At 36.6% G+C, this 10,766-nt stretch overlaps 1 long non-coding RNA gene across 2 annotated transcripts; it reads left to right on the forward strand.

The window, feature by feature from the left end:
- Nucleotides 1-3,093: 3,093 nt before the first annotated feature.
- LOC145780786 (uncharacterized) lies at nucleotides 3,094-6,768 on the forward strand. Of its 2 annotated transcripts, XR_014290672.1 has the most exons (4): nucleotides 3,094-5,285; nucleotides 5,603-5,717; nucleotides 5,821-5,902; nucleotides 6,586-6,768. It is a non-coding gene; the product is annotated as an uncharacterized LOC145780786 (long non-coding RNA). The 2 variants fall into 2 exon arrangements; XR_014290671.1 differs by lacking the exon at nucleotides 6,586-6,768 and adding an exon at nucleotides 6,137-6,558 and having other exon boundaries at nucleotides 3,094-5,717.
- Nucleotides 6,769-10,766: the final 3,998 nt, after the last annotated feature.

Below are 10,766 nucleotides of genomic sequence, written 5' to 3' on the forward strand. Positions count from 1 at the left end.
TAACTTAGTTGGTTAGATCTATGCTTGTGCTTTTCAACAATAGCAAATCTGTTGAAATTGAGCAAGAAATGAATAAATGGGAGACAATTAATTATCGTGATCTCAAACGCAAGAAGAAGAATCGTGATCAGGCAGGGCGTGAACTGGAAGACGATCGATTCGCCATTGAAATGCATTGGGCAAAAGCTTCGTTGGGGGCTTTCTTCGAACAACGATTGCGCGCATATTGAATAAGATATAAAAATGAATGTTAGCACTTCAATAAACAGTAACATGTTCTTTTAATTGTTGTCGTTTAATGTTTTTATCATTGCAAATAAACTTTTGATAATGGTTTGAATTTGGTCAAGTTTAGGTGGCCACCAGATGGAGCTAGTAGTATTTTGGGACTTGGTATTAACTTAGTTAGTTAGATCTATGCTTGTGCTTTTCAACGATTGCAAATTTCATTAAATTGAACAACAAATCAATAAATGGGAGACAATTTCCTTCTGGTGTGTTTCATTGCATTTCCACCCCGCACTTCCTCCTTCATAATAGTCCATTCCAATGTGTGTGACGTCATCATTTTGTCTGGTTGACCAACAGGGCGTCTTGTGGAAGAGCACCGGTTCATTATCAGTCTGCAATATTGCTTTATTGTGGGAGGATATGATGCTTGCAACATTCGGAGTACAACTGTAGCTCAGCTTAATAGTGTTACGGTTGAATATTTTATGCAATCTATGATGGGGCGGAAAGTGTATGGAAACAAGTTTGAAAAATTCCTTACCAATATTGCTATCAACCTGCAAGCTAAAAGGAGGGTTAAACCATAAAATTTTTCGACTCCTTTTCCTAGATGTTCGTAAGTTATTAGCAGGGTTGTAGCAAACTCTCTCCGCAAAACCACTTTTCAATAGGGTCAAACTATTTCAATTGATCATCAAACTGCATTTGCTTTTTTGTGATGTCATAGAGGTTGCCATCATGTTGCTTGGTTTTCAGATGGACAAATCCATTGAAACTTTGTAGTAATGGATGAAGGTAGCCCTTAGTAATTCTGAGGTTTTTTTACTGCAGATTGGATTACGGTTATAATATTTAATATCTTTTCAGGAAGTACAGGTTTAAAAGGTTTTTTTTGCAGATTAAATTACAATTGTAATTATTTAATATCTTTTCAGGAATTATCGATTCTTTACTTTTTTGCATGTTTTTGCAGACCTTCTGATGATCCGTTAGGTGAAACAATTTGTAAAGGCTTCAGATAGTAATAACTATATTTGATTTAATTTGCTCTGCTTTGCTTTTTTGCTTAGCATTGAGCACTTTTTTGTAGTATTGATAGTTTTCATTGTTTTAATTCTGCTCCTGGCACTGAGTCAGTTGAGCACTTTATTTTGATACTACCATCCAGTTATTATGAATCTGGAAAAGATTAACTACGGTTATTCTTTAAAAAACATTGCTATCCCAAGTAAGGATCGATATTTGAAGACGATGTTAGGTAAGATTGAAAATTTTATTAAACGTTTACGTTGGAAGGCCTATTTTTTCGATCTTAACCAGCAGGATGTTTCTCAGTCTGAGCATTTTAATAACTTTGGCTTTACGACTGAAAGAACACCTCCACAGCATGGTGCTTTGATACCATTTGAGAATGGTCTATACGAGATGGTTCGTAATATTATTAAGTTCAAACCCATTTACAATTCTTTTCAGAGAAAACTAACTAATGACATTAAGAACATTATTAACTCTCCGGATCTGTTGATATCAGCAGATAAAACTACTAACTTGTACAAAGTTAAAACCCAGGATTATAAAAAATTACTTAATGATAATGTATCGGCAAAATACAAAAAGGTGAATCCTGCTATCAGTGACACAATCAATACTGAGGCTAAAAAGATTGCCAAGGCGTTAAAGGTTGATGATCGGGTTGAAAAAGTATCAAGCAACCCAGCGTTTATTACACTAAAAGATCATAAACCTAACTTTACATCGAACCCTAAATGCAGGTTGATTAACCCTTCCAAGTCCCAGATTGGCCGTATAAGTAAACAATACTTGGACTCTATTAACGTAACCATCCGTGATGCATCACGACTGAATCAATGGAAAAACACAGACTCTGTGTTATCCTGGTTTAAGGCTATTCCATCTAAACGTCAATGCACCTTTTTGAAATTTGACATTGTTGATTTTTACCCATCCATTACGGAGGAGCTTTTGTGTAAAGCAATTGAGTTTGCCAAACCATTTATGGATTTGGATGATTGTATCATACAAACAATTTTCCATGCTAGGAAATCGTTGCTTTTTGATGGTGGTGAAACTTGGGCTAAGAAAGATGGTTTGTTCGATGTTACAATGGGCTCATTTGATGGTGCTGAGATTTGTGAGTTGGTCGGCTTGTTTCTTTTGAACGAACTTTCTGCTATTGTTGACAGAGACATGCTTGGGTTATATCGTGATGATGGTCTGGCTATTTTGCGTAATTTATCTGGCCCTAAAGTTAATAGTTTGAGAAAAAATGTCATTCAATTATTTAAACAACATGGCTTAAATATTACTGTGGATACTGGTCTAATTGAAACTGATTTTCTTGACGTCACTTTGAATTTGCTATCTGGTAAATTCTGGCCTTATCGAAAACCCAATAATGATCCCATTTACATCCATGCCCAGTCCAATCACCCACCCAACATTAAGAAACAAATCCCGACTATGATTGCTAAGCGATTGTCCGCCACATCATTTGGCCAATATGAATTTGATAAGACCGCATCTGTTTATAATGATGCCCTATTGAAAAGTGGTTTTGCGGAGAGAGTTTGCTACAACCCTGCTAATAACTTACGAACATCTAGGAAAAGGAGTCGAAAAATTTTATGGTTTAACCCTCCTTTTAGCTTGCAGGTTGATAGCAATATTGGTAAGGAATTTTTCAAACTTGTTTCCATACACTTTCCGCCCCATCATAGATTGCATAAAATATTCAACCGTAACACTATTAAGCTGAGCTACAGTTGTACTCCGAATGTTGCAAGCATCATATCCTCCCACAATAAAGCAATATTGCAGACTGATAATGAACCATCGCAGCCTGGTTGCAATTGCAGGGTGAAGCCAGATTGTCCTTTGAATGGGCAATGCTTGCAGAAGGCCGTTGTTTACAAAGCTACCATTGATAACGGCCCGAAGGTCCTTAATTACATTGGTTGTTGTGAAACTACTTTTAAAAAACGTTTTTCCAACCATAAATGTACCTTTAATGATAGTTCTAAACGAAACAGCACCGAACTATCTAAGGCAGTTTGGGACCTTAAGGACAAGGGTGTTGATCCTAAAATATCTTGGTCCATCCACAGCTATGCTCGACCTTACAGTGGAGGTGGTCGTAATAATTGTGGCCTATGTTTGGCTGAAAAGCTGGCCATTCTGAAGGCTGATAGTGGCCACCTTTTGAACAAGCGTTCCGAACTGGTGGGTAAATGTCGTCATAGAAACAAATTTAAACTCAAGTACTTCAAAATAAAATAAATTCCTTTTGATTTTCACAGGTTATTTTTAAAAAAAATTTCATTTGATTTTTACAGGTTATAAATCTCATTTAATTTTCACAGGTTTATAAACAGATTTTATTTCATTTATTCAGGTTGCTACAGGTTGCATCATCACAGTTCCTTGTGATTTTCACAGGTTATAGTTTTGAAAAAATTAAATTTCATTTGATTCTTACAGGTTATAAATCTCATTTAGTTTTTACAGGTTTTTAAACAAACAATTTCCATTTATTTTTTTCAGATTACTACGGGTTGCATTGATCATCAAACTGCATTTGCTTTTTTGTGATGTCATAGAGGTTGCCATCATGTTGCTTGGTTTTCAGATGGACAAATCCATTGAAACTTTGTAGTAATGGATGAAGGTAGCCCTTAGTAATTCTGAGGTTTTTTTACTGCAGATTGGATTACGGTTATAATATTTAATATCTTTTCAGGAAGTACAGGTTTAAAAGGTTTTTTTTGCAGATTAAATTACAGTTGTAATTATTTAATATCTTTTCAGGAATTATCGATTCTTTACTTTTTTGCATGTTTTTGCAGACCTTCTGATGATCCGTTAGGTGAAACAATTTGTAAAGGCTTCAGATAGTAATAACTATATTTGATTTATTATTGATTTATATTATACAATTTGTAAAGGCTTCAGATAGTAATAACTATATTTGATTTAATTTGCTCTGCTTTGCTTTTTTGCTTAGCATTGAGCACTTTTTTGTAGTATTGATAGTTTTCATTGTTTTAATATTGCTCCTGCACTGAGTCAGTTGAGCACTTTATTTTGATACTACCATCCAGTTATTATGAATCTGGAAAAGATTAACTACGGTTATTCTTTAAAAAACATTGCTATCCCAAGTAAGGATCGATATTTGAAGACGATGTTAGGTTACCCAAGGAATCCAAAAATGTAAATTAAAACGTTGACGGAGAACTTCTTGATATGATTATAAAGGTATCAATTTGCTACATGCATTTTTTGGAGGCCAAACTTTGGGGGCCTATAAAAATATGGGTATAAAAATTAAGAGCTGAAATTCACATATTTTATACTTATACCATAGATATCTTACATATAGATATGCAACTCAGGCAACTCAGTGGTGCGTAACAACGTTTGAAGGCTAACAGCGTAGCTATGGCTGTATGCATTTACTTCAAACTTGGCACAGCAAAACAACTTTATTTTTAATGTATTTTTTTGTTTTTTGTTTAAATAAAACTTTCTTCGTTTTCAAGTTGACGTATGGTTTGTTTGTGATGACGTCACATTCTCGTTCCGCATGGACTGCTTTATGGAGATTCTGGCAATTGAAAACAAATCACAGTCACAACAGACTAACTTTCTGGCAGCTGCATCAAAATCAAGGGATAGCATCAAATCGTAGCATGGACTAGTAAACTAGCGCAGAGTTCGTTATCGTTACGGCATCGGCTTAAGGTTTCCAATAGGCTCGTCTAAGTTACAACCACTTGAGAAGTTTACCTTTTTGCAGTAGCTCGGTTGCTGTATTTCAATATAAATATTAAATAGGCTATGCCAAATTGCTGCATTCCTGGATGTACTTATGAATATTCAAGTGCACACAAACGTTCACTGTTTTCTATAAGACGTCCAGATCTTGGCAGGACTGCAGAAGAAAGAAAGCATCGATCCGATTTGACAAAGTTTATTTCGTCCATACGTGATGCAAGCAAGGGTGATAGAATCAAAGAACTTCTTCATAAAGAAACGTGAGCCACAAAGTTGTGAGCTGTATCTTAATGTTGTAGTTCAAGAATTTTTATCTAGGTATTTTAACTTGCTGTGTGCTAACAGGGCATTAATATGTGAAAAGCACTTTGAAGAGAGGGACATAAATCGATCAAACTCATCAGCAAAACTTATTTCTGGAGCTCTTCCTACCAAATTTTTGCCGGTGAAGTGCAGAAGTATAAAGGCAGGCTACAGTCTGTGATTACTGTTCATTTTATGCTTCTATACTTAGTTTTGATAAAAAATGCAATGATGCATTACATATAAAATCTAATTTGCTTATGTTTGGATATAGGTGCTGCAACGAAAGTCCCCAGTCAAACGCAAGGCTTTACCTGCAAGACGTGTTCGACATTTAACTTTACACAATCTGGAAACTTCTTATTCAAAACTGTCACCTCAAATGAAAGGTAGTGCCATACCAAGCTTACTTGCAATTGTTTATGAATTGAAGCTATATGGTACCGTATGTGGGATATTCTAAATTGTATACATATATATACTTTATTTCAGATAGATGGGTTCTACATAGAAAAGAAAATTCATTGCTTTTTCTTTGTAATAAATCAGAAGAGAAAGCAGAACCTAGCATCAGGTATCAATGTCATACATTTTTGTGGTATGGTGAAAGCTAAAGACTTTCACAAAGTCAAAGCTTGCTTGATACATTCTATTTTACTGGGAGCATATTTTGCATTGTGGACATGGTGCTGTAAAAAATACTGTTGTTATTATCATTACAAAGACTTGGGTGGTTAATTATGGTTTGATCCAATCAACTTCCATATGAAACCTAACTGCTTGGTTACTTAAGCATATTTTTCTGCAGTGTGTCAATTAATGAAAATCTGGAGACAATGTATGTGGCATACAGTGGTTGGAGATGTTCAGATTTGTCTCAGTTGAACACAGATTTATGTCACTCCACATTATTTGAATATCTTAGTAAGTGGTTACTCACAAGCACTGGTTACAAAAAAATTCCACCTGCTTGATTTAGCAATTATTTCTGTCAATGATGGGTAGCATGTGTGCATCTCAAATTGATACAGCTTTGGCTGCGAAGCCAGATATGTTCTTAAGCAACAGTCATGTTTACTCTGATAGGAACACAATGTGGTTTTGCAATATTTTACGAAAAATATTATTTCATCATGACTTATTATTTCATTAACTGTGTTGTAAAAAGCGCTATGAACTTTATACTACTACTTCAACATTAACTTGGCAAACAAGCATTACAAGCCTACTGTACTCTTAATTGTTTTCTTCTAAAAGGTGATTTGGAAAGACATGAACTATGCAAAGGAGTTGTAGCTACAACAAAAAACACTACTCCCCATTATTTGCAAACATGGTCAGGTGATCATATGGAGGTGGTGTGTATAAACCGATCTCCAAAATGTAGTTGCATAGGTAAGTGTTTAGATTATTATATGCACTATTTGCAGTGTTGCTCAATGCGTCAACAACAAAATTATTTATCTTTTAATTTATTTTTGCTTCAGTTCTTTGCAGTAGCATTGGTGGTGTTTGCCGCCAGTGCAGTTGCTACGATGCAAGAACAAAACGTAACAGGGAGTTCTCTAAGGAAACCATTTCTTCGAAGCAAGAGCTTGTAGAAGTTCAAGAAGATTTTCATAATGATGTTGTGGTAAATACTCATTGCCTTTTTGTGTGAAACTTTGTTTTGTGTGAAACGTGTTTTGCTGTAATCTTTTGTTTTGCAGGAACTGTATAGACAAGAAGAAGACGGGATGAATGAATGGCAACGAATGTTCTTCGAAGAACAGTGTGCAAATGCAGCAATGGGCGCCGGTACCATCCTGATGTTGTACGATGGGCCTTGGAGCTCTACGCAAGGTCGCCTGCGGCATATGAGCACATACGGACTTCAGCTGTACTCACACTTCCTTCTTCGAAAACCCTTTATCTTTACAAGTTAGTTTCCTTTGAGTTATGTTTGCGGTCTAGCAATTATCATACACATCATTCAATCGTAAGTGAACATTAAATGTCTACATATCCACATACATATTGTACCAATGTGTTGTGTTTGAAGGAACTCTCTGGTGTCTAATCCAGGAATAAACCCTGTAGCTCTTGATGCAATGCGCAAGTTATCAAGTCCTGTTGAAGCATACATTACATTGGATGAAATGAAAGGTACTACCGTATGATGATATGCTTATTCTATGTACGGTACTTTTAATGCAATACAATAATAAATTGTCTGCAAGCAGTACGTTGTTGATAGTTTTTACATAGTTTTTACAATATTCAATAGATAGTTCACGAACGACTTCTCAATGTTTGTTTTTGCCAGTACATATCATATTTGCTGTTTTCCAGTCAGAGAAAACTTGGTGATGAAAAATGGTGGATTTGTTGGGTTGGTGGATTACGGTGACAGGAAATGCGAGGAAAAACTGGCTACACACATTTGCAGTGAGTTATTGGAGAACTTTCTTGACAATTTCTGGATTGAATACAGAATGTGAGGAAACTAAACATAGCTTTTTTGGCTTGCAGTGTTCTACCTGCGTTCGTTCAAAAAGGAAATTTCTATTCCGTTGGCATGGTGGCCAACGGCAAATTCCACACCACCTCATAAGCTGACTTCCATGTTCTTGGATGCTGTTATCACCTGCGAAAATGAAGGCGTTCACATAAATGCAGTTGTGGCAGATGGAGCGTCTACAAATAGAAAGTTTTTTGAAATTCTCCATGGCAAGCCGTTAAACATTACATGTAGCTTCACTTGCCCCAATCCTTGTCGATTGGACCAGACAATATATATGTGTTTGGACACCAGTCATTTACTGAAGGTAACTTTTTGTGGCAAGTAATGATATTGTATTTTTACAAAACTTACATTTCCTGCACTACACTTTTTGTAAGGGGATGATAAACTAAAAGTGTGTTGAAATATACGTTTAATTGAAGGGCTGTGTTGCATAATTTTCAGTGTGTTCGGAATGGTTTGTACAGTTCTAAGCCTAATGGAACCAAGTACTTCCACAAAGCAGGCCATGACTTGCTATGGACACACATACAAGACTTGTATAAAATCGAAAGTTTGACAGTTTTACGGAAAACACGTCTTTCTGACTGCCATATGCAATTGACGTCTTTCAGCAAAGTAAGTTTTGTTTCATTTCATCTGCAATAGGTCAATTTAAAAAGTGTTTTGAATTTTGAAATGAAAGTCTCTCCTTTGAAAATTTGTTGCCCACTGCTATGCTTGATTTCAGATGAAAGTATCTTACGCTCGGGAAACATTGAGTTGGGCAGTTGGAAACGCGTTGATGCAGGATGTCCAAGGTTCACAAGGAACAGCGAACTTTGTATTTCTTTTTAGCAAGTATGTCGTGTTTTGCTTGTGTCGATATCGTGCATATCAAGAAAGTGGCTTCACGTTCATTTCATGTGCAATGTTTATAGGTGGTTTGAAACTGTGACTTGCCGGGCCATAAATCCCATTCGTTCATGTGACGATGAACGTTTGAAGTGGTTGGAGGGTGATTTCCTCCAGTATCTGTTGGAATGGAAGGTAAAATGCCGAAACTTAATTTTGGACAAGTATGGACAGTTCAGTAGAGAATAGTTCAGTTCAGTATGGACAGTTCAGTAGAGAATAGCGACAGTACAGGAACCGCATTTTTGAAAGTATGCTATCGTTGAGTAACTAAACTTGTTTTTTTGTTTAGAATGAAGTATCCGCTCATCCTGGTGAGGAGAAGCGAGTGCTTGCAAAATCAACTTTGGAAGGGTTAATCTTTACTACCCTGAACATGGTTGCATTGTGCAAGCGCTTGCTTAATCGTGGATATGAATATGTTTCCATGGGCATCCTTACTCAAGACGTGCTGGAGGCAACGTTTGGTAATCTGGTAAGCAATTTTGTCTGCCCCGTTAGCTCAGTGGTTACGCGCCCGGCTCAAGACCACGCTTCGTTGGTTCGTCTCACTGAGTGTGCGCTTGAACAACGCATTTCAGGACTGCTCTCTATTCAGCGGCACCTAGTGAATGGAATAGTTCCCCGGCAACAAGACTTCAACAATCGGAAAATTTCACTCTGCCAATCTTGGTAACCGGCCCTGCGTCAATAGCCTCTACAAGTATGCGAAACTACCAGCAATAACCTATCAAGGCTTTGTCAGTCCGAGGATAAAGATTCAAAAACCAACCAAAACAATTTTGTATGGAAACATTCGGCACTTTACAAATTGATACGACACATGACTTTTGTTTTATTCACAGAGAGCATCAAACCGACGATGCAGTAATCCCGACATCAATCAAGTAACTAGTAATATCACTGCTTTATCTCATCGAAAATCGGTAAAGCAAATTCACGGTGGAAACACCACTTTCGGCAAGAAGAACGCGTGGACTGAGGTTTGCAATGAACCTTTAAAAAGAAGAAAAGCGAAGAACATTCAAAACAGCACTGAACTCCAAAAATGAAACAACTACATTGTGTCACCAAAAATGTGGCACATCGGGAACTGATGTATGAATATCTATCCCAGATTTAATTTTGGGCTCTGATTCTGCATTTAAACTCAGTTTTGCACTATAACATTTCCCAGTTCCCGACATGCCTTATTTTTTGTGACACATTGTTATTGAAAACGTCGCAGCAGGCAACAGTGAAAACGAAAAGTATTCAGAAAAATGGATGTGTTGCTGAAAGTGTGCTAGACTTGTCGTTGTAACAGCTATACAGGATTAACGTACAATGGATTTCTAAGTAACTGGATTGATGTAATCATAGATATCTTATTATGTAAGATATCTATGATATTATCATACAGATTTATTTAGCGTTTGCACGTTTTAATTCACCGCGTAATCCACGAGATTTACTACAATTGTGTTTTTGAATATTCTTTGTAATGAATTTGGCTAAGTTGTGTCCAAGCATTTTGATGAACAACACTGCCATGTACTCCATCACCGAAGCTACCAGTTCAGTCCCAACAGCATGATCATTGGCTATGGAGTCTACATATTGCTGGTATGACGAGTCATTTTGCAGTTCATCCATCACACAAACAAAGTTCACATCTTTCAGTGATTTGCTTCTTTCTTTATTAAAGATATAATAAATGCGGCAGAAAATGTGAAGCATTTCGGCGTTCGGATTCGTGAGGCCTTGAAATGCTTCCTGTTTTTGCATCAATTTCGAAAATTCACCTTTTGGACTTGGTGAAGACATCAAGTCAAGTAAAGCGCGATCTCCCGGGAATTTCCTTTTTGCTTTATGAATGACATAACCGGTGATGTACTCTATGATTTCTGAATAGATACATAAAGTAAATTTAATGCTGTATAGCCTAATTAAGTTTGCGTACAAACGTCACGTGAGAATAGACTTCGGTGGCTTACCTGTTTCTCTTACATCTATTCCTGACACGCAAGTTGTTTCTTTGGAAACCTCTTCGAAATCTACA

Source organism: Aplidium turbinatum, chromosome 12 (assembly GCF_918807975.1).
Source record: "Aplidium turbinatum chromosome 12, kaAplTurb1.1, whole genome shotgun sequence".
NCBI lineage: Eukaryota > Metazoa > Chordata > Ascidiacea > Aplousobranchia > Polyclinidae > Aplidium > Aplidium turbinatum.